Source organism: Tiliqua scincoides, chromosome 4 (genome assembly GCF_035046505.1).
Source record: "Tiliqua scincoides isolate rTilSci1 chromosome 4, rTilSci1.hap2, whole genome shotgun sequence".
NCBI classification, from domain to species: domain Eukaryota; kingdom Metazoa; phylum Chordata; class Lepidosauria; order Squamata; family Scincidae; genus Tiliqua; species Tiliqua scincoides.
In genome coordinates, this window is record NC_089824.1 from 153,471,159 (window position 1) to 153,478,784 (window position 7,626).

The window sequence follows — 7,626 nt, forward strand, 5'->3', positions numbered from 1 at the left end:
CAGAGTTGAAAGGCTTTGTCCTCTGATTGACCCGGACATAAGGCGAAGTGATAATTGGAGCTTGATTACTTGGTAAAAATTTCACGTACTATAGGCGAGTATCTACGGTACATTTATCTGATATAGTTAGATATCATGATTGGATTACAAAGAATTTCTTCATAAATAAAAGACAATCCTGCTCATGCAAGGGGGAAATCTCTGATTCCTTCTTCTAAATTCAGTCCCACCATTCCAAATTCTGTGCCTTCTCATAGGGTTTCCTGGGTCTCAGGAGGGACCTCTTGGGGGACAAGAGGCTGCTTGGCAAGGCGCAAGCGGGAAAGCCATGTTGCATAAGCAGAGCTTCCCTAAAAGTCTCTGCTGTATATTGAAATGTATTGCGTACCTTGATTCTCCAGCATAAGGTAAGTATCTATGTGAGATTAAATGTGCAGAATGTATCAATCACAGCATACAACAGTAAATATTCCATCACATTATAAATGGTTGGCAACCTTCAGTCTCGAAAGACTATGGTATAAGCCTACAGCACCCAGTATTCCCAGGCGGTCTCCCATCCAAGTACTAACCAGGCCTGACCCTGCTTAGCTTCCAAGATCAGACGAGATTGGGCATGTGCAGGGTAACGGTTGCAGCTTATTTTTTTCTTTGTCCATTAATAATTTAACAGCCTAATCCTATCCAGGGTTTACCACTGATAGATCTTGCAATCCATCAAGATCCTAGTTCCAGAACGACGTAGAAGTTGCTTTGTTGTTCAGCAGACCGTGGGCCGCTGGGGTAAACCACTGGAGGTCATGTGCCAGTGACAGCAGTCTGATGAATCTTCTCCATCCCACACTGCTGCTGTTAAGTCACAGGGGCAGAATGTGGGAGGATCATGGGCAGTTCAGATTGGGAAGTGAGTGGAGCTGGGGACAATTTAAGGGTGTGAGGCGGAGAATTTCAGCAGCATTGGCACATACCAACATCTCCTTTCTCCAGCCCAGCGCACCCCTTGACTCTTCTCAGACTTATGCCAGCTGCATAGCTGGCATTGGTCCAAAAAGGGACGTTGGAGGCCAGTCAATCTGAGGGGATCATATCCCTCCCCCCCCCACCATAGTATGGTCTATTTGGGACTGTATTATATTCTACATTGACCATAGTACTTAAAACTATTTGATGTGAAATAATTGTTTTTGACTGGACTGGAAGGCAATTTCTCTGATAAGAAATACTCCTGCTAAGCTGAGGGCTTGACAGAGGGAACACCAATTGATTATATTGCTACGATCTGTTGTTTTGTCAATGGTAATTAGTGTCAGTAATTGCTGGAGGATAGACCAGTGCCCATCAGGAATTCTGCCATCTTTAGGAAATAAATGTATCATGGTTAAAATTTTGATATTGGAATCATTCTGAAGTCTGCAGTGTACATCCGGAGGGAAAGGAAGGGGTCAAAGTGGTATTTCCCAACTTTGTTTTGGAAAGGCATGAGGTATTATCCATTATACATAATACATTCTTTTAGTGTATTATACGCCATATGAGTCACCCCCATGATTGAATCAGGCCTAACCCAAACTGGAAAACCATTTTCTCCTTGCATTCTATTATTATTATTATTATTATTATTATTATTATTATCTTAAATACCTATTTTCAAGAGAATTAGTTCACAATATGGTTTACATAGTAAAATAAATCAATAGTTCCCTATCTCCAATGAGTTCGCAATCTAAAAAAAATACAGAAGAGACACCAGCAACAGCCACTGGAAAAGATGCCATGCTGGGGTAAAGAGGAACATTTAGTGATATTTAGTGTAGTGGTTCTCAAAGTGGTGGGTTGTGACCCACCATTGGAACCTAAAGGGTCACTTTCCCCTTAAGGGGAATAACAGATAAATAGGTGCCCTGACTGTGCCGCAGTGATAGCAGCACTGCGGGCAGCCAGGCTCATTTCAACATACTTGGGGGAACTGTGCAGCACCCCCCAGAGGGTCCTACAGGATTGCAGCCCCCTCCTTGAGCCTCCCCTCTGCTGCAGTGGGCTCCAATTTGCAGTTGGAGCCCACTTCCAGTTTCAGAAGTTCCGTGCCCTGCAGCTCCAACTGCAAACTGGAAGTGGGCTCCAACTGCAAATCGGAGGCCACTACAGCAGAGGGTAGGCTCGAGGAGAGGGCTGCGAGCTTCCAGGACAATCTGTGAGTCTGTACAGTCCCCCTAGGTATGTTAAAATGTGCTCGGATGTCCGCAATGCTGCGATCACTGTGGTGCAGTCAGGTCATCCCCCCCATCCCAGTCCCCACCCTCGCAAGTACTTACCCCGTTTTTCAGACTCCCAGAGAGTTTGAGAACCACTGATTTAGTGAATATCAAAACCACATTAACCACCACAGTTAATTACAGGGAGTGATTTTAATGGAAGAACAAAGTGAAATTGATGTACAAAACAAGAATGGAAAAGCAGTGCTGGTGGTATCCAAGAACGAAGTGTGAAATTATTAGTTATTACTAATTATTCTTATTTATTAGCACCATTACATAAGAACATAAGAAGATTAGAACATAAGAACAACCCCACTGGATCAGGCCATAGGCTCATCTAGTCCAGCTTCCTGTATCTCACAGCAGCCCACTAAATGCCCCAGGGAGCACACCAGATAACAAGAGACCTCATCCTGGTGGCCTCCCTTGCATCTGGCATTCTGACATCGCCCATTTCTAAAATCAGGAGGTTGCACGTACACATCATGGCTTGTAACCTGTAATGGATTTTTCCTCCAGAAACTTGTCCAATCCCCTTTTAAAGGCATCCAGGCCAGATGCCATCACCACATCCTGCGGCAAGGAGTTCCACAGACCAACCACACGCTGAGTAAAGAAATATTTTCTTTAGTCTGTCCTAACCCTCCCAACACTCAATTTTAGTGGATGTCCCCTGGTTCTGGTGTTATGTGAGAGTGTAAAGAGCATCTCTCTATCCACTTTATCCTTCCCCTGCATAATTTTGTATGTCTCAATCATGTGCCCCCTCAGGTGTCTCTTTTAGTGCAAAGGGTTTGCCATTGCCATTGCTGCTCTTTTCTTGCTGAAGTTGCTGGGTCAGCTGCCAGGCTTCTGATTGAAGCATCAATTGGCACAGGAGTCTGCAGAGTTCCCGTGTGGATTGTGTTCTTCCTTCTCCAGCACGCTGATGGAGTTTACTAGTGAACTATATTGCATTAAAAAAAGAAAAAGAAAAATCTTTGTCCAAGTCCCTTTGTGCCCTTAAACAGAGGGATTGCACAAGCTTAGCAGAGGAACAAATCTGAAGGGACAGGGAAGGAATGGCAGTCAACCCACTCAAACTGTAGAGTGGTTTTCAGAACGTTGAACTGCATATTCTCTCCCTGAGTTCAACAAAGCAGACACCATCAAAATGGGAATGCCTCCTGGGATCACAGTTCTGCCTGTACAAAGGAAGGTGTTGCGTGGGCCTGAGTCCCATGAGGGAATAATACTTTATTTAAGACCAAGCAAAATTGACAAGATATCAAGCAACAAACATCTGAGCCCATTCGAATTCTTCATCAGGTGGATGGCAAGCAAAAGGTTGGGAAATGTGTTGTAGGAGAACCAACAGTCTGCCGTTCATAAAACCTAAAGAAGAATATTGGGTGGTTTTCTGGCAGGCTTGGATCAGCCTCCAAAAGGCATAAGACAGTTTCAGTACTTGACCTGAATCATATATAGTTCATTGTGAGCTCATGTAAATGCTGCAGTTGCCAAGACTCAGTTCTAAGGCTCTGTGTTTCTTTATTCCTCTTCTGTTCTTTTGAGTTTGTTTTTTGTGATCCCACCCTAGGTTCAATTAACTCGCAGATATAGAAGTATAGGCTTGCCCAGTCTTGTATAAAGAATAATTATTAAATATATTGTGCATTGCAACTGATTTGTTAGTCTAAGTAGGGACAGCATGGAGGAGACGGAGGTTCAGTGAAGTGTTGCGATGGGATCCTGAAGCGAGCAATAGAGGAGCCACTTACTGGATAATGGATTGATAACTACGGCAGAATGTGCCATATCTTTATCAAGTTCAGTGCCTTTGTAGATACAGCTGGGGAAATTGTACAGGACGTGGTTTGCTCAACCACGAAGAAAAGAGGGAAATGAAACCCAGAGATAAAAGCTCCATGAATGCAGCCTAGCGGGGGACAGGATCACAGAATGTCGCAATCCGAGCTTTTAGGAAGTCCTGTTTGGGAGCAATAAGGAATTTAGTAAGGTGCGATGCACAGAAGCGTTCAGAGCATAATAAGGCAGCCAACGTGGTTTAAGAAGAAACTGTTCAAAGACCTGAGGTTAAGAAATAGATAGGGAAGGCAGTGAGACAAGAATGTACAGTCAGGTAAGGCTCGCAGGGGAAAGATAAGGACAGGCAGCAAAAGCCATTAATATTAGAAAAAGAGCACGATGGATACCGAGAAGTGCTTTCAAAAATAGATTCCATCAGAGGAAAACTGTACAACAGGGAAACTAGATATGCAAAAGAAACAATATTAACATAAAAAAGGATGGTGCGTTTTGTTAACTCCATTTTTCCGAAGTAATTTTTCAAGGACAATCTGTGTGCATTATAGGTTATAATGAGGATGGTGTGTTGGAAGTATATTTGCTCCTGCTGTGCAAGGGTTTCATTGTGATTTTCAAACTTGGGGGTGGGGATTACAAGCAACATTGCATGTCTTATGGGTAAAAGGCCTATAAACAGGCAAGGGCTTCACAGAGGGTGAGTTATTGGCAACCCTCTGGGATTACTAAAAGGAAAGGTGCAGAAGAGGTGTGTGTCACAATCATCTGTCTGATGAAGGCCATATTATCTGAGGCTGGATATCCTGTAAGTAGAGGTGTTTGTTTCTGCTTAGTAAGATAGCCTTATTGAACACAATGGGCTTACTTCTGTGTCAGGTAACTAAACTGTTTTCAAACACCTCTACCATGATGAAATATAAGGGCCAAAATTGATTGAATCTTCTGATCCAAAGCAAGGCATAAAGGCAGAACAAAGGCTTTGAAACTTGCTCAAAAATTAGGCAATAGCCCTGGAGGGACAGAAGTAGGGTAAGAGAGCCAGGACTGCCTTCCTGTCGAGATGGGTTTAGGCAAGGCATCCCACAACGGTTGTTTGTGCTAGCACAGTGGCTTCAGTTGTGTTCAGGGAAAGAAGTAGGCGGAAAGGGTGGAGAGGGGAGTTATTGATCCTGCATGCCAACATGGCCCCATGGTCCTTGGTCCTTGGTCCATGGTCCTTGGATTGCAGCTAGAATTGGGGTAGCCAGTCAAATGCAACCAGTCAAATACACCACAGGGTGGTGCTAGGCAAGATATACCGTATTTTTCGCTCCATAAGACGCACTTTTTCCCCCCAAAAAAGTGGGGGGGGGGAAGTGCGTGCGTCTTATGGAGCCAACACTGCAAAAAAAAAAACTCCGCCCCTGGCCCCGCCCCTGGCCCCCCCCCTCTGCTCAGCTCCGCTTCCCAGGAAAGTGTGGGTGGGGTAGCAGTCTCACTGTGCAAGCCTGCGTGTCTACTCAGAAGTAAGTCTCAGAGTCACTGGGGATCACTCCCAGGAAAGCATGGATGGGGTGGCAGTCTTGCTGAGCAAGCCCGTGTGTCTACTCAGAAGTAAGTCTCAGCATCACTGGGGCTCACTCCCAGGAAAGTCTTAGCATCACTGGGGCTCACTCCCAGGAAAGCGTGGGTTGGGGTGGCAGTCTTGCTGAGCAAGCCAGCGTGTCTACTCAGAAGTAAGTCTCAGAGTCACTGGGGCTCACTCCAAGGAAAGCGTGGGTGGGGTGGTAGTCTCACTGCCCAATCCTGTGCATGCCTACTCTGAAGTAAGTCCCATTAGAGTCAGGGGGGCTTACTCCCAGGGAAGCCTCTCTCCGCCCCCCAAGCCTGGAGCATCACAGACTCCTGCTCTCCCCCCAAGCCTGGAGCATCACAGCTTTTCTCTTCCACCCCCCAAGCCTAGAGCATCACAGACTCTTCCCTCCCCCCAAGCCTGGAGCATCACAACTTCTCTGCAACACAAACACTTTCCCCCTCTCTCACACACACAGGCTGCCCCCTTCACTTACACACACAGATGCTCTGCCCCCCCCCCACTCACACAGCAGGGGAGGGGCACTTTCACTCGCCTCATCCAGCATCTGAATGTAAGCCCCCCCCCATCACAAAGAAAAAACTGTCTCCTTGGTCAGAATGCCAGTGTTTGCTTATTGCACAAGCCCCAGGTAAGGCTCGGTTCTCACCATAAATCCAGAGGTTTGTTGTGTCTTGAGAATTCAAGTTGTGGTTGGACTTTTCACTTGTTCATTTATATTGGAATCACGGAAGATCTGGCGAGGAGGTAGGTGTGGTGTCAGCAGTGGCCCCTTTAAGGGTAAGGCCTGGGCATTCAGCAGAGTGTGCTGCACAGCTGCAGCCACTGGAAGGCAATAGGGCCCTCAGGGATATAAGGAGTACCAGAGGCAGAAAGGGTTTGTGGGTTTTGAAGGAGTGCAGGTTGGAGGTAGGAGAGGAGACTGACTGGGTTTATTGAATTTGGAATCTGTCTGTGGATTGTGACTGGACTTGGATACCCTGATGGATTTGACTGACCTACCTGGAACCTGACCTTGGACTGTAATTTGGCTTATTGGCTCTGGACTCTGGTTTGGTAACTCTGATTGATGGGACTGGTTTACTTGGCATCTGTGGACTGGAACTGGACTCACTTTTGCTTGCTGCACTGGTGAGTTGCACAAGGGGGACTGATCAGCCTTAAGTGGGCACGAGGCCCAGTGGATTGGAATTTAGCAGAACATCATTGTAGCAGAAAGATAATGTGATCCCCTATTTGTGTGCACCTGCTTTTGTGAGCTTCATAAATTCTGACTCTCAAGATGATGAGTTCTTGGGGTTTCCAGAAAACTAGAGTACTCAAACCTTTTAAGCCTCTCCATTTGTTAATGACAGTGATAATAGTTCTTAATGCCACTGTTGACTGCTGTTCACTTTACATGGTTCAAATGTTATTCTGTTATAGTTTATTAAATATTTTATTACACTATTTGGTTCAGAATATTTTTTTCCTTGTTTTCCTCCTCTAAAAATGAGGTGCGTCTTATGGTCAGGTGCGTCTTATGGAGCAAAAAATACGGTAGGTGAGGAATAAAAGACATGAGGGTCTAGTTGGCTTTTTTATGTTTTTCATCCATAGGAAACTATGGAATCCTCTGCACAGTGAGTGTGTTGAGGAACCTTTTTTACGTGATGGTTCCTGAGAGCTTTACTTCCAGTCCTTGATTGGTGCAAACTTTGTCTTTGCACTAGTTAAAGGTGTGGCAGCTAGCTCAGGAGATCTCTTGGCTCCTTAACACACCTTCTTGATTGAATTTAGCCATGGAGACTGTGAGGATAGCTAGGGTTAGACATCTGTCTTTTGTTAACGACTTGTTTTTCCTAAATCAGGAAGCTCCCAGGATATGGCTTTGGTCACAGGATCAAACTTGCTGCACCAGCAGTATATGGTCCCCAAAGAATTTGGGGGCAGGCTAAGTTTCATCTGAGCCAGCGAGATAGAGTGGTGGTGGTGGGGGGATTTGATTGTTCT

The 7,626-nt window shown here is 45.4% G+C and overlaps 1 pseudogene; it reads right to left on the reverse strand.

Moving 5' to 3' along the window:
• Nucleotides 1–523: 523 nt before the first annotated feature.
• LOC136650613 (5S ribosomal RNA) lies at nt 524–640 on the reverse strand (annotated as a pseudogene).
• Nucleotides 641–7,626: the final 6,986 nt, after the last annotated feature.